Source organism: Podarcis pityusensis, assembly GCF_964106645.2.
Source record: "Podarcis pityusensis genome assembly, chromosome: 2".
NCBI classification, from domain to species: domain Eukaryota; kingdom Metazoa; phylum Chordata; class Lepidosauria; order Squamata; family Lacertidae; genus Podarcis; species Podarcis pityusensis.
In genome coordinates, this window is record NC_138029.1 from 92,567,707 (window position 1) to 92,593,999 (window position 26,293).

General features: G+C 42.8%; 1 long non-coding RNA gene across 1 annotated transcript in view; it reads left to right on the forward strand.

Annotated features, from left to right (window-relative positions):
• Positions 1-26,293, forward strand: part of LOC308471709 — a 744,400-nt gene that overhangs the window by 533,953 nt on the left and 184,154 nt on the right. The window contains exon 2 of the long non-coding RNA XR_013983107.1: positions 16,690-16,781. This is a non-coding gene — a long non-coding RNA (uncharacterized lncRNA). The remainder of the gene's footprint in view (positions 1-16,689; positions 16,782-26,293) is intronic.

Here is a 26,293-nt window from a genome sequence, read left to right on the forward strand (position 1 = left end):
TGCAGAGAAGGAGATCTGCAAGATCCTTCATTCCAGACACAGGCCAAAGAAAAGAACATTGGCAGTTTCCACTCCCATCAGTTTCCATCAGACTTCTCTGACATCCCTGTTCACAGCTATGCATGATGGAGCTTCTGAGATCTGGGGTGATGACCTCCAACTTGGCTTTAAAGGGAGATTAGACAAATTCATGGAGGATAAAGCTATGAATGGCTACTGCCCATGATGGCTATGCTCTGACTTCACAGATGGAGCCAGTAACTTTTCTGAATACCAGTTGCTGGAGAGCACAAGAAGGTAGAGTGCACTTGTGCTTATGCCCTCTTTGCAGGTTTCTCACAGCCATCTGGTTGGCCACTGTGAGGACACAATGCTCAATTAGATGGGCCATTGGCCTGATTCAGCAGGCTCTTCTTCTGTTCTTCGGTGTGCTTGCTCCCTACTTCAGGCACCTGTCAAATTCCCAAGAGAGCATATAGCTTCATTCTTCTCTCAGCAGCAGGATGTGACAAGGGCAGCAGGTTTGGTTTCCTTTGGGGGAAGAAATCACTGGAGACTTCAGCTCTTTTTGGAATATCTGATCTATTTGCAAATATACAAGTGGAGCGTCGGTGGAGACAAACTGCTTTAGCACTCAAACAAGCAGCAAACCCACCACTTCTCATTAAAATCCCCAGAGGCATCTGAACTGAAAATGCCTTCCAGCCTTCAGGTCTCCCCATTGTCCTGTGTCTATCCTTCATTATTCACCTTTTTGTGTCAAACTGCTGTTTCTTTTCTGCCATTCGCACACTTATGCCTACTTTCTATCACCGCCACCCCCTCAATGGAGAGAGTAATCTTCTCAAGCTAATGGTTTGCATGAAGAAAATGTATAGGAGCCCACAGGACAAGCCCTCAGGAATCTTTATTTATCAGTAATTTAATCTCCTGTGAACAAGAGACTGAACCTCGTACCCCATCATTTTGTTTCCAGTTGAACCAGTTTTCCTGTGTTGCCTTATCCATTGTCTTGCACAGAAGTATTCCTTTAAAAAGTGTTCTGTGGGGGAGAGGGATTGTTTATTTAAAGCTGCAGCTGAGTCTAGCATGTTCATGTGTCCTACTTTACAAAGCACAGTCCTCTATTCAAAGTGTCATCTTGTCCAAGTCCTGTTGAAAGAGAAAGGACCATGAGAAGGAGCCTGGATGTTCCCATCAAAGGTCAGCACCCTGAACAGCAGGTAGATCAGGCACACAGGTCTTCCCCACTATGGTATTTCTATTGATGATGTGTTGTTGTTGTTGTTTTGGGAGGGTACATAAGTGACCACCCTAGCAGAGACCAATTTCATAGCTTCCCATTTTCATTTCAGAATGTTCACATTCAGGAGCAAAAAAAATGGTCACTGAACAGTTATGCATTGCTTTGTTTTAATCCTAATTTGCAATCCCTGCCAGCTTCCCTTTATATACCCTGTGCAAACATGCCTGTGTGACTAGTAACAGCCCTGCTTCTAGCACAACGACATGGGTTGAGGAAGGCATTCCACAGGACAGAGGAAGGGAAGTCTGTGATTTAAGGGAACGGTCATAGAGCATCTGGTTTGCATGCAGAAGGTCCCAGCTTCAATGCCAGCATCTCCTGGTAGGGCAGTGAGTGTCTGTAGCCTGGAACTCTAGAGAGCTAATGTTCAGTTGAGCCAGGAAGGTTTCTTAATTTTGCTAGTTTGAGGACTGTACAGCTGCCTAGAGCCTGGAGGGTTGGTGAAGGGACAGAGGACAAAATCAACCTTTTGGGATTCTGCACCGCTTCCAAAGAACAGTAGTTTGTGGGGAGAAGAAGAAGAACATTTATAGGTAACTTTTACAAAATAATAATAATGAAACTGAAACTCCATAGACATTTCCACCTCACTTCAATTTAAAACTCTTTAACTTGCAATTGAGTGCCTGCAGGGAAAGGACAAAGAGAGCCATTCTGCTGGTGACTTGATGGGAGGGAGCAGCTGCCAGAGAATCTGCTGTGTTGAGCAGGGAGGCACCTTGGAACTCACTTTCTATAAACACTGCTGATCCACCTTCAGGGGCCTAAAAGCATCATCATCCTTTCATCCCAGTATGCAATAATTTGGCCGTGTGGGCTGCAGGTATCGGAGCTGTGATTTCTGATCCGGGGGATATGAGTCACTGCTGGAGCTTCTTAGAGGGGAAAGGATTATATGGTGCTCGTATAAACAGAATGATATCCAGGCAGTAAGCTTTCCCCCCGCCCGTCCGATCCGTCTAATTTAAAAGTAACAAGACTGTTGCTGACAAAGCTCAACATTCGTTGGAAATGCATAAGCCTTAGTCACTTCCCTAACACGCACATTATCAACTGATCAAAATGAGCATGGAGTGATTCATGCAAAAACTATCAAGGTTTACAGAGGCTACAATCATATAAGCAAGCACAAAGAGCAGTAAGCACTTCTGTGAGTGTTATTCAGGAGGTCATGCCTTGTATTGTTTACTATCCATACTTGCTTGCTTTTTACATGTCAGGGGTGCCTTACTAAGAAGGAGGAGGATGTTCTGTGAAATGATGTGGAGATACATGAAGAAGCATGGGGTTAGAAGCAATTTGAAGGCCCAGGAGCATCCATTGTGCCATTGGGTGCTAGTCTGGACTCTTTATTTCTATGGAATATGGCATTGAATAGCTGGCATGACTTCAATACAAAATATACCCCTCATCTATGACCCTGGTAAAGGTAAAGGTAAAGGGACCCCTGACCATTAGGTCCAGTCGTGACCAACTCTGGGGTTGCGGCGCTCATCTCACTCCATTGGCCGAGGGAGCCGGCGTACAGCTTCTGGGTCATGTGGCCAGCATAACCAAGCTGCCTCCAGAGAACCAGAGCAGCACACGGAAACGCTGGTTACCTTCCCGCCGGAGCGGTACCTATTTATCTACTTGTACTTTGACGTGCTTTCGAACTGCTAGGTTGGCAGGAGCAGGGACGGAGCAACGGGAGCTCACCCCGTCGCAGGGATTCGAAGCGCCGACCTTTCGATTGGCAAGTCCTAGGCTCTGTGGTTTAACCCACAGTGCCACCCGCGTCCCGTGACCCTGGTACAAGCTCCTATATCTCAAGTGACTGGAAAGAACAGCTCACATCCTGGCTCTAATAGCTGCAGAAAGGTTCAAGAACACTACTCCTTGTATTTGCCAGAAAAATATAGTTATCAGCCTCCTGGAAACAGGAACCAGATTCCAAACAGACCGCAAAGAAAGAGCTAGGACTGTTCTCTCCCTTACTACCCATGTGTGTGTATTAACATGCATGTCAAGTAGAGTCAAAATAGTCCCCGCTTGGAGTCAGAGATTTAACAAGCCAGAGGAAAGGGCTGAAATCTGAAGAATGACACTTCCAGAACTTAAGTGAAACACTAACCATTTTAAAAAAGATATATCAAAAATCTTTTCCAAAAGCAAAATGAGGGACCATGTTCAGGTGCAGAGATCTCAGGTTCAATCCCTGGCAATTCATTAAAAGGTTATCAGGTAGTAGATGATGCAGAATGCACTTGCCTGCGACCCTGGAAAGCCACTGCCAGTTCTGGATAACATATGGCAGATTCCTAGGGACAATGGCTTTTTTTCCCTGCTGGGGAAAATACCAAAACACAGGGACTATCCCAGATCAAGAGTCTGCATATGTCAGCTTGGTTGTTGAATTGTTTGGTGACATGTTTCCTGGCATTTGCAAGATTTGCTTTTGCTATGGCCAATGACTAATGCAGTTTGTAAGTTGAACTGAATGCCGACATTGCTAAATGTGTGCTTTTGATTTACTAATTTTCTCCCCAGGAGGTGTGTGGCCTGACAGGACGAGAGTCGAAGCAAGCGGCAAATACTGCAGGATCAAATGCACTCAGAACTGCAACTGCCAGGCTGCTCTATGTCTGTATCAATTATTGAAGAGCAACTCTTGCCCTGCTCATTAAATAGCCAATGCTACAAAGGATGTAGACTATACTGATTGAAATAGCACGCTGTGCATCTGCTAATGTTTCAAATAATGAGTGGGTGAAATAATCAACAAACACTGAGTCAGTTAACAGCCCTATAATATAGTTACATGCTACCACAATCTCCGCCAAGCGGCTGCCCGAGATTCTAGGGATTCCAGGTGGAAAATCAAAGCACAACGGAATCTGCAGTATCTTAGAAATATGGTTTATTCACACATTTTTCACCTGAGTTTTATGAAGACACAGTTTAGAGCATTTACATCCCAAGAGGGTCTTATCCTTCCCAACAGTGCAGTACAGTGGTACCTCAGGTTACAGACGCTTCAGGTTGCAGACTCTGCTAACCCAGAAATAGTACCTCGGGTTAAGAACTTTGCTTCAGGATGAGAACAGAAATCGTGCAGCGGCGACGCGGCAGCAGCGGGAGGCCCCATTAGCTAAAGTGGTACCTCAGGTTAAGAACAGTTTCAGGTTAAGAACGGACCTCCAGAACGAATTAAGTTCTTAACCTGAGGTACCACTGTAATAGATTCAGATGCATCCTAACCACCACCCCTGTGTCTCTCTGTCTCTCTAGCCATCCAGCATGGCTGTTGCCCTTTAGGCCTCACATGGAGTTCTGCCCACTTCCTCCTTCATCCCAGAAACCCCTGCTCCCCAAACCTCTGTTGTAAAAGGATGCCCTCTCTTCCTGTGGTGACAACTATGAAAACATTTGTCTACAGATTTAGACCCCATCATCTTCAGGTGTGGCTGGGAGAGGCGCATGCTTGACATCATGGAGAGATGCTGCCAGCGAGTGTAAGCAATGCTCTGCTTCATGGACGAATGGTCTGACTCATTATACGGCTGTCTTCTAGGCTCCTGCCTCATCAGCATCTTTTGATTTATACGCCACCTTTCCACTCAAAAGTGGTGAAATAGGAAGACATCTCAAAATCAACCAGTTTCATAATAACATAACAAAAGCAACAACAGCAAATACATACAGTAACAGCAGCAAATACAACAATGCACACAAAAATACAGCAATGCAGTACTATAAACGCAATAGGGTTGCATGATGAACTACAGAGCAGCAACAACAACAGCAGCAGCAGCAACAACAGCAACAACAGAGCTCACTTTGGTCCCGGCAACACACCCCTCTCATACCGCCTCTCATTTGTCCACTCTCTTGGCCACAAGTGCAGATTTCAATTGTTTCCTCATCCTCAGCTGGCTGGCCTGCTTCAGCCACAGGTAAAACACATGGAAAATAATTGGTTCCACTGCTGGAGCGCAACATGGTTTATTCTGCTTGGAGCAGGAGAGCCAAGACTAACATCCTCACATATTAGGGGTAGTCACTCCCATATGAGTTGGTCTTGCCACAGCCACAGCTAGATGTCACACATACACACACTGGTCCTTAGTATAGTTCTTTTCTCTCTTTTTTTCCAGCCAAGCAGGCTTTGCCTCCTTCCCCACATTTTAGCCTTCGTTTTTTTTTTTTTTAAAGCAATTTATTAAATTTTACAATAAAAATAGACATAATAAACAATGTAACATCGATCTTAACATATTTTCACATTTTCTTTGGACTTCCTCACACCTCCCGCTCCCATTTTCATCGTTAAAACATTTTGTCAGCAATTTATCATCTTGTTTAAATTCTTATATCCCTTCTATATTTCATAATCATATAATTCTCAAAAGGAGCTAATTTTTCACAGTCTTACTTATTTTCTTAAAAAAGCTTCTAAATTTAGTGGTGCTCAGTTGTTTTAGTCTAGCATCTTATTTAGCATTCACTCAAATTACAATACTTTTGTAAATAGTTCTTAAATTTCTTCCAGTCCTCCTCAATCCTCTCTTCTCCCAGGTCACGGATTCTGCCGGTCATTTCAGCCAGTTCCATGTAGTCTATCAGTTGTATTTGCCATTCTTCCACTGTGGGTAGATCTTGGGTTTTCCAATGTTTTGCAAGAAGTATCCTTGCTGCTGTTGTTGCATACATAAAGAATGTCTGGTCCTTCTTTGCCACCCCTTGGCCGACAATACCCAAAAGGAAAGCCTCTGGTTTCTTAGTGAAGGTATATTTAAATACCTTTTTCAGTTCATTATAGATCATTTCCCAGAACGCCTTCACTTTAGGGCAAGTCCACCAGAGGTGGAAGAACGTTCCCTCGCACTCTTTGCATTTCCAACACTTATTATCAGACAGGTGGTAAATTTTAGCAAGTTTGACTGGGGTCATATACCATCTATAAATCATTTTCATTACATTTTCTTTCAGGGCGTTACATGCAGTAAATTTCAGTCCATTATTCCACAACCTCTCCCAGTCCTCAAACATAATATTATGCCCAATGTCCTGTGCCCACCTTATCATAGCCGATTTAACCGTTTCGTCTTGTGTATTCCATTTCAACAGCAAGTTATACATCCTTGAAAGTACCTTAATCTTTGGTTCTAACAATTCTGTTTCTAGTTTCGATTTCTCCACCTGGAACCCTAATTTCTTATCATTTTTAAAAACTTCTTTGATCTGAGCGTAATGTAACCAGTCTCGCACTTTGTCTTTCATTTTCTCTAGACTCTGCAATTTCCATTTGTCTCCATCCTTTTCTAGTATTTCCCAATATTTTGGCCATTTAGCCTCCATATTGGGTCTTTTTCGGGCCTTGGCTTCCAAAGGTGAAAGCCACCTTGGTGTTTTATTTTCCAGCAAGTCTTTATATTTTGACCAGACATTAAACAATGATTTTCTGACAATATGGTTCTTAAAGGCCTTATTTGCTTTAACCTTGTCATACCATAAATATGCATGCCATCCAAAGGTATTGTTAAACCCCTCCAAATCCAGCACATCAGTGTCTTCAAGAAGTAGCCAGTCTTTTAGCCAGCAGAACGCTGCGGCTTCGTAATACAACTTTAAGTCTGGCAGGGCAAAGCCCCCTCTTTGTTTTGCATCGGTTAATATCTTAAACTTAATTCTGGGCTTTTTGCCCTGCCAGACAAACTTGGAAATGTCTCTCTGCCACTTCTGAAAGCACTCCGTTTTGTCCAAAACCTGAAGTGTTTGAAATAAAAACAACATCCTTGGCAATACATTCATCTTAATAGCAGCAATTCGGCCTAACAAAGAAAGTTTCAATTTTGTCCAACTATCTAGGTCTCTCTTAATTTCTGTCCAACATTTTTCATAATTGTCCTTAAATAGACCTAGATTTTTTGCTGTTATGTTTACCCCTAGGTATTTCACTTTTTTCACCACATTAAGTTCCATCTCATTCTGAAACCGTTCTGACTCTGTATTAGTCAAGTTTTTCCCCAAAACCTTAGTTTTCTGTTTATTTAATTTAAATCCCGCCACCCGACCAAAGTCGTTAATCAGTTGTAATACTCTTTTCGTACTAGGCTCTGGCTTCTGCAAGGTCAAAACCAGGTCATCTGCAAAAGCTTTTAATTTATATTGTTTCTGACCGACCTGGATTCCTTCCACCAACTGATCCCTTCTAATCATGTTCAATAGCACTTCCAGAACCGAGATAAATAACAAAGGGGAAATAGGGCAACCTTGTCGTGTTCCTTTTTCAATTTTAAACTCTTCCGTAACCACATTATTAACTATCAGTTTAGCTTTCTGTTCTGAATATATCGCCTCAATCCCATTTTCAAAACCCCGTCCCACTCCCATCTCTTTTAAATTTCCCATCATAAATTTCCAGGAGATATTGTCAAAGGCCTTCTCCGCATCTATAAAAATTAAAACTGCTTTTGTATTTATATCTGTTTGCAGAAGTTCCAAAATGTCAATAATGTTCCTTGTATTAGCAAACAGATGTCTTCCTGGGAGAAAGCCAGCCTGGTCCTTATGAATTACTTCATTTAAAACTTTTTTAAATCTATTTGCCAAAATGTCTGCAAATATTTTGTAATCCACATTTAAGAGAGAGATGGGACGGTAGTTCTTAAGTTGTGTCTTTTCAGCTTCCGACTTTGGTATTAATGTGATAAATGCTTCCTTCCACGACTCCGGTGCCCTCCTCCCCTCCATAATTTCATTGCTGACCTCCATCAAAGGTTGTATCAAATAGTCTTTCAATGTCTTATAGTACTTGGAGGTCAGCCCATCTGGTCCTGGGGATTTGCCAAGTTGCATGTTCTGGATAGCTTGTTCGATCTCCTGTCGTGTTATTTTAGAATTCAGGATTGTCCTATTTTCTTGTGACAATTTAGATAATCCGTTTTTTGCCAAAAATTGTTTAATCTCAACATCATCTTGCGGCCCTTGGGTGTATAATTTTTTGAAGTATCTCTGGAAACACTTTCTAATGTCCACCGGATTCTGGATGTTTTTTCCATCAACCTCTAAGTTTGTAACAGTGTTTAATCTTTGTCTTCTCTTCAACTGCCAAGCTAGCAGTTTTCCACATTTATTCGCCGACTCAAACGTTTTTTGTTTCATTAATTTAACCTTCCATTCAATTTCCTGATTTATCAACTTAGAATATTGTGTTTGATAAAGTTTAATTTCTCTCAGAGTTGGCTGTGACTTCGGATTCACTCTTAATTTCTTCTCTAATTCTTTTATTTTATCCAAGATCTTATCTTTTTTCTCATTATGTGTTCTTTTCTTCACTGCATTCTGTTGTATCAAGAATCCCCTCATTACAGCTTTGCTTGCGTCCCAGATTATTCTTTTTTCCACCATATTATTCATGTTTATCTCAAAATAGTCCTTCAAAACTTTTTGGGCCTTCTTGGTAATTTCCTGATCTCTAAACAAATTGTCATTCATCTTCCATCTAAAGGATCCAGTTGGTAATAGTGTCATATCCATCTTTACTGCATTGTGGTCAGAGCAGGTCTTTGGGCAGATTTCCACTTTTCTAACCTTAGGTGCCAGGCCTCTAGAAATCCATATTTGGTCGATTCTTGTCCAGGTCAGTTGGGCTTCAGAAAAGAATGTTCCCTCTCTTCCTAGTGGGTTCTTTGTCCTCCAAATATCAATCAAGTCCATATTGTCAGTCATTTCAAAAAAGGTTTTAGGTAGTCTGCCGTCTTTTGTAACATTTTGGCTTTGTGACTTGTCCATGTTAGTTGATACGACCCCGTTCATATCTCCCATCATTATGATGTTGTTGTAGTCTAGATAATCCAGCATTGTCTCCTGCAACTTCTTGTAAAATTCCGATTTCCCTTCATTAGGTGCATAAATTCCTAATATCAGCAGTTTCTCTCCTTGATATTGTATCTCAATAGCCAAAATTCTTCCATGTTCATCTTTAAATAGGAATTTAGGTGACAGGCTCTCTTTTGCATATATCACTACGCCTCTCTTCTTAACTTTGTCCGAAGATACAAATTCCTGGCCCAATCTTTTATTTATTAACACTTTTCTGTGGAGCCTCGTCACATGTGTTTCTTGTAAACAAATAATGTCCAATTGTTCTTTTTTTAATATATGAAATATTTTCTTCCTTTTTTCCGGAATGTTACAACCATTAATATTCCAGCTCAACAGTTGCAGAGACATCCTGAATTATCTGGTTATTTTTCAAGGGGTGGTATCTTCTCAGGGACTTCAGGTTCCACAGATGCTGATGTTGGTATTGGCGTTGCCTCAGGCCCAGAAGGTAATTCAATTCTTTTTTGAAGGTCCTCTCCGTGTGTAGACAGGAATTTGTCTCTCTCTTCCAGTGTTCTCACTTTAACCTTTCTCCCTCTAAAGGTAAAAGATAATCCTTGAGGAAATTCCCACCTGAATGGAATTGCGTTGCTCCTTAGTAGTTTAACAAGTTCAGAATAGGCGGTTCTAAGGTCAAGCAGTAGTCTTGGGATATCTTTATAAATTTCAATTCTTCTATCCAACACCTCCAGTGATTTTACAAAGTGTAGTCCCAAAATCTTATCCCTTTCCTCCTTTGATCTCAATGTTATCAAACAGTCTCTGGGCCTCTCCTTCTTTATGAATCTTCCAAGTCTGAAAGCTGACACAATTTTAAAGTCCTTTTCTTCCAAGTTCCAGAACTTGGAGAATTCTTTAGTCAAAAACTCAGTTAGATTTCCTTCTTCTGCCTCTTGTAATGATCTAATCCTTAAGTTGTTCTCACGGTTTCGCAGTTCTATCATCGAGAGATAAATCTGGTGTTCCCCAACTTGTTTAGTGAGTGGTCTTACCTCTTGCTCTAAATTTTCAAATCTTTGTCTGGTGTCCTCAGTCAATTTCCGATTTTCTGCTGAGGCCTCCGTTAGCTGTCCAATTGCTTGTGCATTCTGTGTCACTTGTGTGGTTAATTTATTTAAACATTCTGTATTTTTATCAATCTTTGCTGTTTGGGCATCTGCTTTCTTGTCCAAAGCTTCCAATTTTTCAAAGATTTTATCTAGTATAGAAGCAGATGCTCCTGAGGCCATATCTTCCAGTTGTAACTGCTCTGCTTCGCCCTCACCCTCCACTTCTGAGGGCAAAGCAGGCACAGATGATCTGCGTGTCTGTAAGGCTGAGGTTAGAGTTGTTAGAGTTGTTTGTTTAGCTCTCCCTCTTTTTCTTGTGCCACTCATTCCAACGTTATCTGTCAGTCAAGGTCACACTGAGTTGTTCCCATGGGAATGGAAAGGTCCAGAGCAAGCAAACAGCAAGGGAATCGAAAGTAAAAAGTGTATGTAAAATCACTGTTATAATCCAATCCTCTAGAGGGAGCTTAATCTATCTTTCAGAGTCTAAATTAATGTCCAAGAACCTTCAGATACAAATACTTAGCAGAGTTTATAAATGATTACCTTGTTGCAGACAGTGCTTATTTATCTCCAGAAAGAATGTTTCAAATTTAAAAGGTATCAATACCCTCAGATTGTTTCCAGTTCCAATATACAGTATCCAAATCTGCAGTACTGACAGCTCCCTTAGTACTCAGGCAGCTCCTGACTCTGGGTTTCACCTTTTAATTTGTAATCCAATAAGAGGAGGAAAGTCAAGTACAAATAGAAATCCCAAATCTTTAACTTGAAGTCTTTACTTTAAAGTGCAAGTTCAAATAGATGCTTAGATCTGTAAGACTTAGAGTCTCTTTCTTTCAGCCTCCACTCCTCCAGCTGATTGCTTTTTTTTCAAGTTCAATGGCTGCGGAAGACGGACTTCCTGCTTCCACGTCTCTCCGCTCACAGCCAAGTTCAAGCCAATTTAAGTTTCCCTTTTAAAGTCTCAAATTTCAAGTGATTCAGTCTTTTACTCACAAATTAGTTGCTTTTTCGTCCGGATCCGTAATTTGGCAGGAAAAGGGATCAGCGCTCACCGACAGCAGCAGCGCGGCTTCGCTCCTCAGGCTGCGAAACAGCTCACAGCGCCGCAACCCCCCTCCGTGCTCCGGAGCCCCTTACGGGGTTCCTTCTGCACTTGGAGGGTCGCTCTAGGCGCCCACCGAGCCTCAAGACCCCAGGCTCTTGCCGCCTGGGGTTTTCCGATGTGGGTCTCCGCTTCGCCGTAGCGGACGACCCGTTGCCTGCGGAGCCTCCTCTCCCGTTCAGAAGAGGACCGCCATTGCCGTTCGCGCCGCCCCCGGAAGTCCCACATTTTAGCCTTCGGAGCCATCTGTCACACCTGGCTCAGGCATGTGAATGGGAGAGCCCAAGGCTACCGAAATTCCGAAGTGCCAGATGGCTGTCTGTGAAGACAATCAAACTGCCAGGTTGAAAGCAAATAAAGACTCTAATGTGTTACTCCCTGGGAAGAGAGAGGCAGTTAATTCAACAGGAGAAGGATATGTGCCCACAAAAGCTTAGAATGGGGTGGGGGAATGGCAGCCGTTTAGAGAAAAGGAACCAAAAGAAGCCTACCTTTACACAACGGTTTCTTTATTACAGAAACACTTGGGGGAGGACAAGACAGTGCTTGTGAGAATCTTTTCTCCAGGATGTTCTTGGTGTTGACTCTCCAATGGTTTTGGGTGCTCCTGGACAGGAAAGAAGAACTCTGGTGCAGAGGAGCTGCACACTAGTTTCTGCTCAATAAGCTTCTCTTTGAAGATATTTTGGAGATGCCTGTCATGGTTGCCACTCAGTTGAGGTAACCATATTATTTTCATGTGTGGCTTTTGAGGCCATTTCCAGAAAACAAGAGGCAAGGCACCACCCTTGTTAGCCATCTTTAGATGTTTTTATCATGCATTCTGATCAGATGCAAATTTACTTAGAAGTAACCCCACTGATTTCAGTGGAACTTGTCGGCATCCGGGGATCGAAAGGCTAGCTGGCTAGCCCCCAGCTGGATCATCTTCTTCCAGCTGTGCCACTGTAAAGATCCATCGTCCTCTGGCTCCGACATAAATCAGTGACCCAAGCCTCCCAGACTTGGGCACACTATACTTAGCAGTGTAAACTGCACAACAGAAGAGGCTGAGGCTTGTGAATACATACTATGGACTACGAATTTATTAAACATAAATCAAGACAAAGAAACATGTTGTCTTTCCTTGCCGTCTCCTCGGAGAGAGAGTCCCTAGTAGGGTGTTTGAGCATTGCTAGCTCAGTCGAATAAACAATGTTTAGGCTTAACCTAGCTGGGTTTTGTCTTGGCTTCGCACCTCTTACACCCCTGCCTGATCCAGAGGGCATAGGTTTTCTATTTCTTAATATAGTTAGTTCAGATTCTAGCCCGTGACAACTTAGGCACCAATAAAATTTCTGAAGATGCCAAAAGAATCTGTTATTTATGCAACAAAAGACTAACTTGGCTACCCTTCTGGAATTAATCTCAGAAAAGCAATGCAGTAACTCAACCTTCAGAAACGTTCCACAGATGAGGGATGAGGAGAGCAGCTTTTGTATTCTCCTTTCATGGAAGTATAATCTCTAAAACAGATTCCCACAAATAACCCAATTGCAAATTGGGAATTACTATTTATGACTTTGAAAACCAGCCTTGTGGTAGGCTATGCATATTATAATTATTAGACGCATATAATTATGCTTATAAAGAATGCATAATTTACTCTTTTGCAGCCAAGAGATCCGGGATGAAGAAGCTGGGATATGCAGCATCTTTTCCTTTGATCAAAAATAGCAGGAGCAAAAACTGCCTTGCAGCTTATATTGAAGGTTTTTTTTCTTAAGAGAAACAAAGGCAAGCAAGAAAACGCCTACTTTTTGTGGCCAGTGGCAATAAAACCCAGCAAGAAAACTGGTGACAAAGATAGAATTTAATGCAGCTTTGCATGCTGAATACAGTGCTTGTGTTGCATTGAATTGTGATCTTATGTTCCATGGCCTTCTTTGCCTATACACAGCATAGTTGGCAGCAGGGGGTAGCCAATATGGTTTCTCCAATGCTATTTTCCTAGAAAAAGAGGTGCCAGAACTCACCATGAACGCCTCCCTTGTTCTCTTATAATGACAATGGCACCTACCTGAGAGGTGCCAGAACTGAGTTCCTGTGAGTTCCAGCTGAAGAAAAGCCCTGGGTTTCTCTGCAGATATTTTTGGACTCCAGTTCCCATCAGCCCCAGCCAGCATGGCCAATGGTCAGGGAATATGGGAGTTGTAGTCCAACATCACCCAGAAGGCCTCATGTGGGCCGCTTCTTGCCTATGAGATTAGTGAAGCCTCTGGAGCTTTGGGAATCGCCCATCCCCAAGATTCAACAGAGCTTGTTGGCATAACTGGATATCCAGAATCTAACATCGGTATTAGAGAAGTGGTGTCCAGACATTATGCCTGAACAGGTTATGTAAACACAAGTTGGGGGCACATATGCCAGACCTGTCCAAAACATCTTCTTGTGCATGGTGCCCCCATGTGTTCCATGGCCACCAACATTCCTCAGATGAAAATAGGGACATTCTAATCTACATTAGTATCACTGCTTGAGCATTTCCTGATGGTCAGGTATAAAAATTATTAGAGGAAAAACACAAAACTACAGTATTTTAAGCACAGAAGTATTTGAATTTATATACAGTGGTACCTCTGGTTAAGAACTTAATTCGTTCTGGAGGTCCATTCTTAACCTGAAACTGTTCTTAACCTGAGGTACCACTTTAGCTAATGGGGCTCCCGCTGCCGCAACGCCACCCCCGCACGATTTCTGTTTTCATCCTGAAGCAAAGTTCTTAACCTGAGGTACTATTTCTAGGTTAGCGGAGTTTGTAACCTGAAGCGTCTGTAACCTGAAGGGTCTGTAACCCGAGGTACCACTGTATTGCATTTACTGAAGCCTGAGGGGAAAAGAACAACAACAACAACTTTTATTTGTATCTCGCCCTCCCCGGCTCAGGGCATCAAATATAACATCAAATATAAACATGGATATAAAATCAAACAATAATTAAATCACCTCTTAAAAACAAGTCAGGATAAAATTAAAATCTGAATTAGATGGCTTTCCGCAGAATTAGGGTTGGGAACAGTAAATGCTCATCAGGCCCAACTGTTTACGCTGATCTTATATGGGCCTGTGAGAGTGCTGGGAGGCCTCTTTCGTACTAGTTCTTATACAAAAAGGGAAGGGGAGTCAGGCTGAGCCCTGACCAAAGGCCTGGCGGAACAACTCTGTCTTACAGGCCCTGCGGAAAGATGTCAAATCCTGCAGGGCCCTGATCTCTTGTGGCAGAGCATTCCACCAGGCCTTGGCCCTGGTTGAGGCAAGTCTAGTCTCCCTGAGGCCCAGGATCTCCAGGATGTTATTATTTGCAGACCATAAAGAAACCCACATCAATAAATACTACTCAATATATGTGCTTACTACTCAACTGTCCCAATTTTACCGGAACACCCTGGGTTTACAGAAGCCGCCCTGGCTTCTGAAAGTAATCCTGGATGTCCCATTTTGGCCAACACTGCCACCGCCGTGCCATGGCCTTCACCTGTGGTACAGGTCAAGGCCACTGGCTTTTCTGAAAGTGCACTGACAATGCACTTCTAGTGTGCCGTGCTCTGATTCTGTTGCCTCTACCACTGTCTCTACTGTGTCACATCCTTCAACTGTGGTCTCTGCCCTGCTGCAGGCACCGCATGCAGGTGGCAGGAATGGCACAACCCAGGACGCAGGCCTTAGGTGATGGCATAGCCCATGCTTAGGATGTTTGCTTTTCCAGCAGTAAACAGACAATGCACTTCTAGCATGCTGCCACCGCTGCCACTGCCTGTGGGCGGCAGTGGTGGCGCAGCCCAGGCCGAAGCCACCAGTTTTCCCAGGAGCCCGATGGTGCACTTCCAGCGCATCGTGGCCTCCGCCTCTGCCACTCTGAAAAAAATTGTGTGTGTGTGATAGAAGGCAAGACGCAAGCATGTGCAAAATGCAAGCATGAGCACCACTAAGTCCACCCTGCCAAGTGAAAGGAGCCATGATGGCCAGGAACTGAACAATGAACTGCAACTTCTACCCTACAGTTCTTAGTCAGCTATACACCTGTGAATAAAACGTTTAAGTGTGTTTTAAGTGCAATATACCATGTGACCCTAGATGGTGATGGTGAGCCTTATGGAAATTCAACATACTTTTAAAAATGCTTTTAAAGAAAGCATTTTCAGAACGGTTTTTATATGTGTGTAGATTCTACCAGTACTGCAATAATCCACATGCATCAAAACATTTCTCACATACACACACACACACAAACACAAACACACAAACACACACTCATTGTTCACAGGTGTTTAGAATAAGTGGCCCAAATAGAAGGTGAATATAAGTGGAAGAGGGCTTACTCATAGCTAGAACCTTTCGTTGGGATCTGGATGAAAAATCGAGTTTTGTCAAACCATTTCATCAAACAGCATTATAATGTATTGTTTAGAATCAATGGACATTTAATAGCTGTTTTTATAGCAATGGTTTGCATCAAAAAGTTGTATCTGCACAGCAGAGCCTGAGTGTATTCCCACTTCCAATACACACACAGACACACACACATAGCAAAACATTTGGCAAAATGCTGTAAATAAAATCTAATTCAATTTAGGAACACAAAAAGCAAATTGTTGTTGTGCACAGACTAATAGTTATGCATGGACTAATAATAGCTACAGGAGCAACAGACAAGAAGAGAATACAAACAAAAATCCATACATATCCCTGCAGATTTGGAGTGGAAATGACTCTGCATTTGTTACATGCAGTTCCACACAGGAGCAAAATGAGCATATATCACGGGGAAAGCAATTTTGATTCAGTGGCTCTTCTTGTAGCTCTTCCTCTGAAGCTTCAGTTAAATGACAGGGCTGTTAGGAGATGTAGCAAAGTAAATATACTCCCAATCATGTCCCAACTAGCAAATATATTGATTTGATTTAAATCAACACCGCCGAGAATAAAGCTTTGCTTGAATGTGATTCCATCTGACACTCACCAATATTCCAGGTGTAGGAAGCAATTTAGTTAGCAGCTCCCTCTAGCAGTCTCATTGCATAAACTGCAGGGAGATGGAAGGCGGGAAATCACTTGCAGCTATAAGCAGACCACAAACAAGCTGTGACAAGTGCCTGCCACAGAACCTCCTTCCTCTACCAGGACCAACATGAAATCTGTGCAAATAGCAAATACACCTCCTACAAACTGCATTCTTCAAGCTTCTTTCTCTCACATCTGTTTTGCACATCTGCTGAAGTATTTTTGAAGGTAGCTTTTCTGTTCATTCCTTTGTGAAAGAAAAGAAGGAGCAAGCAGAGAGGGGTTAAGAAAGAGCGTGGGAAAGAAGTTACAGATAGGTAGCCGTGTTGGTCTGCCATAGTCAAAACAAAAAAATTCCTTCCAGTAGCACCTTAAAGACCAACTAAGTTAGTTCTTGGTATGAGCTTTCGTGTGCAAGCACACTTCTTCAGATACGTGGGAAAGAAGACAGAGAAAGAGAAGGGTGAAGTATTTCATTGTCTAGAAAGGATATTTCCTGGTTCACACTATGAAGCCATTTTCAAATGTCCCCTAGGATTGAAATGAGAGCTGCCCAAAGAGGTCAGTGATTAATCTGTTTAATTATTGTCTTCCTGCTTAAGTCTGTGGAAAGGTATGGCAACTTCAAGGCCATTGATTCGGGGTTTGTTAGCCTCTGCATTTGGGGGCGGGGAATGCTGGAGACTGCATATTCAGAATGTCATGTGATGCCTGCAAGAACTTAGGTCCACCAGGAGCCACAAATAGGCTCTATCCACCAGGTAAGCCACTCTTTGGGGCCATTGCTTTGTTAAGTAAAAAGCTACATGTGTGGCTGCATGCTCTTGCATTTGGCTTTTGGAAGAGGCTCGATTTAAAAAGGCTATCAGTGGCTCCGAGCCATGATGGCTATGTTCTCTACCTTCACTCACAGGCAGTATGTCCCAGCTGCTGTGAATCACAAGCGGGTACAGGGTTGTTGCACTCAGGTCCTGTTTTGGGACTTTTCGTGGGCAATTGGTTGGTCACTGTGAGAACAGGATGCTGGACTAGATGGGTGCAGCAGGCTCTTCTTATGTTCTTTTTGTGGGAGAGGGGAGATATGGACATGGAGGAGCAGGTGGAAGAGGAGGAGGGGAAGAAGGAGGGGGAGAAGTCAGGGACTGGGCAGAGGAGGAATGGTGGAGACCGCCTCCCCAGCCAAACAAGAAGGAGATAGTTCAGAATTACAACAGGGTTTTGAGGGAAGTCACAGCTCAGAGGCAGATGAGGGGGAAAGCTGGGAAATAATGGGAGAGGAGGAAGAAGAAGAAGAAGCACCAGGGGAGAGACAGCTGACAGACTCAGTGTCTTTAGAAAGCTCTCCCAAAACAAGGCAGGCATTGAAAATAGGAGAGCAAAGAGCTCAAAGGCAAAAGGCACTTTTCAGCACCCGTAGCAGTGACTCATGAGAAAGTGGGAGGAGACAGAGCAGGTGGGGTTTCACTCGGAGCAACACCATTATTCCAAGAGGCTGCATTTCTCAGCCTCTCTCTGTGAATATTGAATAAATAGCATTGGTAAGAAATTTCCTTATCTGTTCCTGGCAACCTACCGTGGGGGGGGGAGGGTGGATCCTCTGACAGCAGGAGAGAAAGAACTGATAAAGTGTCTTAAAATGTTCAAAGAGATAAGTATTATTCCAGCAAACCTTACAACAGCCTTGAATATAGCAAATATATGTACTATTGACCCTGACTTCCTGACAACCAGAATTTGAGAGTGTAAGTTGGGATGCAAGAAAATGGAACCAGCCAAAACATCATGTGGAAAACTGAAGGTTTTCAAATGAGTTGGGTTTCCCTGAGCAATGCTGCATGTGTTCCACAGGATGGATTTCCCCACACTGCCCCCAAATTAATTGTGGAGAACAGGATGCGTTTTTGTTTTCTTTCTGTTTTGGTAAGACAAGAATAGAAGAGCCCCACTGGAGCAGACTGAGGGAGCATCTAGTCCAGCATCCTGTTTTAACAGTGGGCAGCCAGATGCCTATGATGCCAGTGTGGTGTAGTGGTTAAGAGCGGTGGACTCGTAATCTGGCAAACCGAGTTCGCATCCCCGCTCCTCCACATGCAGCTGCTGGGTGACCTTGGGCTAGTCACACTTCTCTGAAGTCTCTCAGCCTCACGCACCTCACAGAGTGTTTGTTGTGGGGGAGGAAGGGAAAGGAGATTGTTAGCCACTTTGAGACTCCTTAAGGGGAGTGAAAGGCAGGATATCAAGTCCAAACTGTTCTTCTTCTTCTATGGGAAGCCCACAAGCTACCTCTGGGGCCCATCTGGATCCAAAGCTTAGCTAGAAATCTTATATAAAAAAATTAAAACCCTATTGTAGGTGGGGAAGTGAGGCTGTAGGGAGAAGACCATCTGCACATTGTTGTTTTAAACTGGCTTTTTCCAATATTTGCAATATAGCATAAATTATGGGCCATCGTCTGAAACTAATGTATTTTAAATGTGAGTTTCCGTTTCAGATTTTTCCCCAAGGAAGAATTCCAGCCTCTTAGTTTATGGTTCCAATTCCTCATTAGCCTGTTACACTGAATTACAGGTACATTCCAGCCATAATCCAAGTAGATCAACAGGACTACTGCACAGTGACACCAGTGAAGAATCTGGGTCCAATTTTCTGCCCTTCCCCCTTTTTAGGCTGGAAAATAAAACACAAATAGGACCATGCTGTGACTGGGTGTTCATTCAGTTCTCATGTGCATACATCCATGCATTGAGGAGAGTACAGGCACTGTGGAATTAAATAAAACCCATCACAGACTTAGCAATGTAGGAACTAGGCTAAAGTGTGCATTATCGAGTGCAGAGATGCATCATGTTGATACATCCACGCGTGAACCAAGCAAAAGTCTCATTTCAAAGATGAAAATTTGGGAACATTGGAACCTAGGAAGCTGCCTTATATCGTTGATCCATGGTTGACACCAACTATAGGACTCATGAGCTGCAAGAAAAAGAAAATGTTCTATCTGGAAATGCCAGGGATTCAACCTTGGAATGGAAAGCAGGTGCTTTTCCACTGAGCTCTGCAAAATGTTCAACCTTCAAAAAGCCCAAGTCAAATTGTGAACCTCCTGACTTTCCAATTTTGGGGTGGGGTGTGGGGACTTCATTCAGCTCCAGTTGATTCCCTCCTAAGTGATAAACAATCTAGGCAGGTATGTGGACATCCAGCACACTTGATGCTCCGAAAATAGGGGGGGAAATGAGAATGGGTAGCTCATTTCTGTGGCGTGAGGGGAGGGGGATCTTCCAAAGTATGAGCTTTTCTCTGAATCTATCCAAATTAAATCTTTATACCTCCATCCGTTTCCATGGAGACATGCCAATTTCTGCTAGCATGACAACAGAAAAGTTCAAATAAAAATGCATAGACCATTTGTCAGTTTCTAGTATATACTTTGGAATATGTTCTGTTCCCAGTGTGGCTACGGTATAATTGTCCTCATTAACACGGTGTATTTTAGTAATGGGAATATAATTGCTAATGTTTATAAGACATATAATCTCATTACCTCCAACCTTATTGGTATTCCTTAGCATTAGCCTCTATGCTATGTATTCATCGTATCTCTCCTTGAAATACATAAACATTTCTCTGTTCCTCGGCATGCAGACATTAAGACATGTTGCTAGCTTTCTGGCAGATATCATGGCTCATCAGGGAGACAAGGCTGCCGGCCTTGTTTTTAATACATTTAATTTACCGTTTTTGAAACAGAGCCAATATGCAGAAGGATGACGCCACAGTGTAATTATCTTGTAGTGCTCCCGACACTCCAGTTAAGAAGGAGAGAAATGACAAGGTCATAGATTGCCTAGAAAACACATTTGTCCACTAGAGGGAAGAAATGAAATCCAAAGCGGTCTCACGCTTATACCAAGCCAGTGGCATTCCAGGGTCTCAGGTGGAAGTCTTTCACAACACATTCACTTGCTCCTCTTTTAATTGAAGTTGCCAGGGATTCACCCTGAGATCTTCCATGTATACATTGTGTTTCCACTTAGCTTTTCAGATGAAAAACTGAGGAGGAACTGAAACAAATTCAGGAAGTACTCAGCAACCGTTGAACATAAAAAACATATAAAGCAGGGCCTGCTGGATTAGGCCAGTTGTCATGGACTGGGCAGAAGAGGAATGGTGGAGACCACCTCCCCATCCTGACACTTCAAGGAAGGAGGAAGAAGAAGACAGTATAGATTTACAACACGGTTTTGAGGGAGGTAGCAGCTCAGACACAGATGAGGGGAAAAGCTAGGCAATCATGGGATAGCCGGAACAACACCCAGCTGACACAATGTCATTAGAAAGCATTCCGGACCCTCCATCTCCCAGAAGCCAGTGAGCCTTAAAAGTAGGAGAGCAAAGAGCTTAAAGACAGGGGGCACATAGCAGCAACCGTAGAAGTGATGAATGGGGAAGTGGGGGAGACAGGGAGTGGAGATTCACTCAGGACAACACCATTATCCAAGAGGCTGGGTTCTATAGCCTCTCTCTGTAAAGATTGAAATTAAAAAGGAGGGTAAGAAACTTTCCTGGTCTTTATACTTTCCTGGGAGCCAGTGACAGCATCCTGTCACCAGTGGACCATCTAGTCCAGGATCCTGTTTCTCACAGTGGCCATCCAGTTGCCTATGGGAAGCCCAGAAGCAGAACCAGAGCACAACAACACTCTCCCAATACTGCCTCCAGCTGTGGAGGTGGAACATATCTATCAGACTTAATAGACAATAGTAGCTTCTCCTCCATGACTTTGTCTACTCATCTTTTCAAGCCATCCAAGTTGGTGGCCATCAGTGCCTCTTGCCATGTGGAAGTGAATTCCATAGTTTAACCATACACTGTGTGAAGAAATACTTTCTTTTGTGTGCCCCAAATCTCCCAACATTCCACTTCATCGGGTGTCCCAGAGTTTTAGGGCTATGTGTCAGGGGGGTACATTTCTCTCTTCACCGCAATCACCACTTCACACACGTTGACGTTTTTATGGTCTTTATTTACAAGTATTTACAAAAGGCATCACAAGCTAATCACCATCAGTCTGAGTCTGATTCAGATACCGCCAATGGCTTTTGCCCCCACCTCCAGCACCTAAAGTGTGGGAACTTTACAACTCTCCTTTTGACCCTGCCTCTTTTCCTCATGTGAGCAGACGTAAATCTCCCTCTGACTCCAAGTTTAACCCGAGTTTCCCGGTTCATCAGCCACGTCTTCCTGGTTTCTTGCGTTTACAGACTCTAACACTTCACTGCTGGTCCCTGCTCCCCCCTCCTCTCCAGACACACATTCCTCTGCTGCTTCTGATCCTGGCCTAATGCTCTTTCCCATGTCAGGGAACTCTGAGCATTCTGACTCTGCCCTGACACTATGAGAGAAATTTCTTCCTATCCACTTTATCTATAAAGAGAGCCAGTGTGGTGTAGTGGTTAAGACTGGTAGACTCGTAATCTGGTGAACAGAGTTCGCATCCCCGCTCCTCCACATGCAGCTGCTGGGTGACCTTGGCTAGTCACACTTCTCTGAAGTCTCTCAGCCCCACTCACCTCACAGAGTGTTTGTTGTGGGGAAGGAAGGGAAAGGAGAATGTTAGCCGCTTTGAGACTCCTTCAGCTAGTGATAAAGCGGGATACCAAATCTAAACTCTTCTTCTTCTTCTTCTATATACTATGCATAATTTTAGACGATTTTGTCATATCACCTCTTACTCACTACTAAACTATAATGCCTCAGGTGTTCTGACCTTTCCTCATAGGTGAATTGCTCCATCCCCTTATCAACAGCTTTCTTCATTAGTCAGCATATTGAAAATAAGCAACTGAACCTGAAACTTTGCTAAGCTTTTATCTGCTATTTGAGGCAAACAACACCCCCATATGATAGAAGGGTTGGGTCCCTTCTAGAAAGTGATGTAAACAAAAGTGATGCTTCTTTCACATGTGACTCAGAGCAGCACAGCAAATGTCAGTGACTCTGTAGACCTCTTTGCAATGAGCAAAGGGTGACTTCTTATGATTAGTTAGGTCCCAAAGATGGAGACACGCCAAGTGGGTGGGTGGAATTTAAGTGACTTTGCAGCATCAAAAGGATGGAGCAGGCAGAATTGTCTGCTTAATGGGAAATTTAGCCCTTTTGGCTTCTAATATAAGCCCAAATATGTCACTGCAGCTTAAATAGATGGGGATGGCAAATCAAACAAAAGGAAATGGGTGTGATTCATACTTATAAAGAACTTCCTGCAATTTTATTGCCCAGTTGGTACATAAATTCATATAATCAAGTGTTGGGTTATAGTTCCAAGAAATAATGCTCTCTTGAGGGGAGATTTTAATGGAGAAAAGATTTCAAACACTCATGTTGAGGAGATATGGATAGTCTGTTTCCATTTGAAAATGACTTTTTGGGTTCCTTTGCACAGGTGTCAGGCTTCAGGGAATCAGCTTCCTTCCCCATGGCCATAAATGAGCAGATCAAATGAAAGGGAATGCTTACCAGTTAGTTTCTTTAATAAACACAGCGAAGGGCAAAAGAAAGCAACTAACCAGAATGGCGGTGCTCCCAATTAAGGTCACTCCCCTGCCCCCTTCCCCAACCATCCCTATTAATCTACGTCACGCCTACGTCTTGTCATCTGAGCTTGAAGCCACTGTGTTTTCTGTTCTGACACTTTCTGAGCTCTCCGGGACTTTGGAGAAGGGGGATGGATAATATCCAGAGACTGTGACTCTATTCTATTCTCTAGAATTCTCTCTAGAATCTACGCTCTCTCTTCTAGTATTTCTTCTGCTAGCTGTTCCCCATTCAGTATTTCCCAGCTTCTGCCTTCTGAACTATGCCCCTCTGCAAACCACTGTTCCAAATCTATACTGTCCTTCTACTTCTGGGAAGATTCAGGATCAGGAGGAGGGGGCGGCTCCCACCATTCTTCCTCAGTGCAGCCCTCCTCAGCACGGTCCCTGACAACAGGCCTCCAATGACAGGGGAACTCTTCTTCCATGGTGCAGTGCCATACTAATGAGCAGTGTGGTGAACTATTTCACCCATGTGGGAAGGACAGTCAGATGGGTCTTTCCCACACAATTGGCATTCCAAAGGAAGGTTGGATGTCAACCAAGTGAGGAAATTGCAGATGTGATGTTCACAGATTCATTCACTCCCCATAGAAAGCAACCCATTTTCAGAGATTTATCATGCACCCTTGAAAAGGTGCAAAAGATGCTTGCAATGCAACAGAAGCAGGCTGGGGAGAGAGAGGAGAGGGAACATACCTGGCATGAAGAAGTAACTGCAGCAATACTCCCTTGCCCACATCCAATTTGAGATACATAATTGACTGTTAGCCACAGAAGGTGGAGAACATGAACATACTTATTCACAACCCTCTGTAAACAATGTTGTGCAGTCAGATGACATCACGTTTATAACATGATTTATAACATGCACTTAAGGAAAAAAATCATAGAAAATGGTGCTGAAGGAACAGTATATTGGGGCTGTAAACAGCTGCAAAGATGTGAAATAGAGCTAAGAGTGTTCAGGGGTCTTTTTTGAACTGTTGCCTCTAAAAGGTTTACATGTAAAAATTCAGTGCAGCACTTGTTGGAATTGCAATGTTGTTCATAGGAACATAGAAAGCTACCAAGTTTGACCACTAGTCTCAACTAGCCCAGTTATGTAGTTATGTAAGTAACTATATAAAATAGTATATATAAATTTTATATAAATTATATTATATATAAATATATAAATATATAAAATATTGTAACTATAAAATGACACAGACTGGAAGTGGCTTTCTGGAGTTTTAGGCAGGAGTTCTTCCCTGCCTTACCTAGGATGCATTTTTAAGCAGTAGAATTTAATTTTTTATCCAGCTAAGTAGACTGTTGGTACTAGTAGTACTATAGTATATAGTACTATATGGTACTAGTAGTACTATAGAAAATGAATATTTGGGATGAAATGCTGGTCAAGAGGTCAGTCAAGTCTGTTGCAGTTATTGTGAAGGCTCCCTGTCCTCATTTGGCACATTAATATAATTCACGTAGGTCATTAGAACGAAAGTTTATTTAGCTTTCACAACCTTCCTTTAAGAGTATGCTTTAGTGTGGGTGTCTGTGCAATGCTGCCATAGTTCACATCAAACTGCAAAGCAATTTGCTAAAATATACGATCAAGCATACCTCACTTTATTTTCACACAGGTGCATTTAAATAGATATTTTATTTGTTTGAAATTATGGGAGGTGCAGTGAATTGCCCCTCTAGAAAAGACAGTTAAAGAAGCTAAATAGGGAAGGGGAAAGCTTTCTTTTTATTTAAAAAAAAAAAATTAACAGGCCAATCAAATCACATTAATTCCAAATCACATCAGTTCCAAATTACATAGCCAAATTTTAAAAATTTTGTTGGGGGTACCCATGCTTCAAGCTTCGAACGGGATCCAAACATCTCTCTTGCTGCTGCTTTGATGTACACAGTTCTGTCCAAATAATATTCACAGTTCTATTCAATCTTCTCTTTGTTGTTTTCCTCATCTTCTTGTTGTTATCATATATTCCTTTCTTTGTGATCTCTGATAGTTTCCACAAGTGGGTTGAAAACAAATGTTGTTATATCCTGTGTGGATTTTACACTCGTCCAAGAGCCATATCAAAAATAGACAGACGCCATTTCCACACCTCCGTACAAAACATTCCCACAATCTGTCCATTGATTTCCACAGGTCTGCCAGTCTCTCATCAATTTTCTCAGGGGGCCCTGCCTGGTCAAACTCACATTCCGATCCATGGTCCTCCTCCCCCTGATCCTCCTGTGGGCAGGCCTGCCGTAATAAATCTCTTTTTATTACTGCGTCACAAAGAACTTTCATTCCTCCCAATGTTCCCACAAGCCATGTCTTTGATTAGTAATTTATTTCCACACAGTTCTTAATCTTCCTGCTTGCGATCAGTATGCAACGATTCTTTCTCGGGGGGAGGGTTATTAGGTACTCACATAAGACAAAAAAAGAAAAGTCCCCCCTCCTTTTCAGTTCCGCTCCAACATACCGATCCTTTGATGAATCTTCTTCTTGATTTATTGTTAAATCCAGCCCGTCGCTCCACTTCACAGAGATCCCTTTAATTAGCAGTCTTTACTCCCAATCTTCGCTTGAAGTATGTGCATTTGCTTCTTTCTAATTGTTTATTTTGAGCTCCTGCAACCAGGCCGTGCAATCAGAGACAGCGTCAGGGAGAGCCGGACCCACACAAGGGCTTTGTGCCTAGTGCCTTCACCCCCTTCTTTCGAATCCAGGGGTGATTTATGGCAACAGCAGGCAAGGCAGTGTTCCCCATTCCTTGGGATAACAAGAGAGGCTGCATACTCCCATATCAGCCTCTTAATTACCTCGTGTGAGCCGGAGAGATGGTATTGTTGGCCATCTTCCAATGCGCCCCTAGCGGCCCCCCGGGAAAGGGAAAGCTTTCACCAAGTTTTGGAATGTGCCAAACAGACACCAAGTCTCCACACAACATGGCCACAAAGAAGTTGTTCTTCTTTTTAAAAAAAATAAAAAATAAACAACAAAGTGGCCCACAAACCTTGAAGATGCTTTCATGTTTTGATGTTTTTGCTACAACAGATGTAGCAGAAGGCAGAAACTCCAAACTATCAAAGAACAGCCTGTCAGACAAAGCAAGAAAAATTCTGCTACATTAGCTATTGAATACTATATGTATTTCAAAAAGAGAGAGAGAAATCTTTTTGGGTTATGACCACTTTGTGACTACTCCAGTGATGGACAGAGAAATTGCACATCATTTGCATCTTAGGCTTTTTGCAAAATGATGTCCATTTCCAAGCAGAATAAAATGAACATCAAAATTCTGCCACTCAAATGACCCTGTGATAG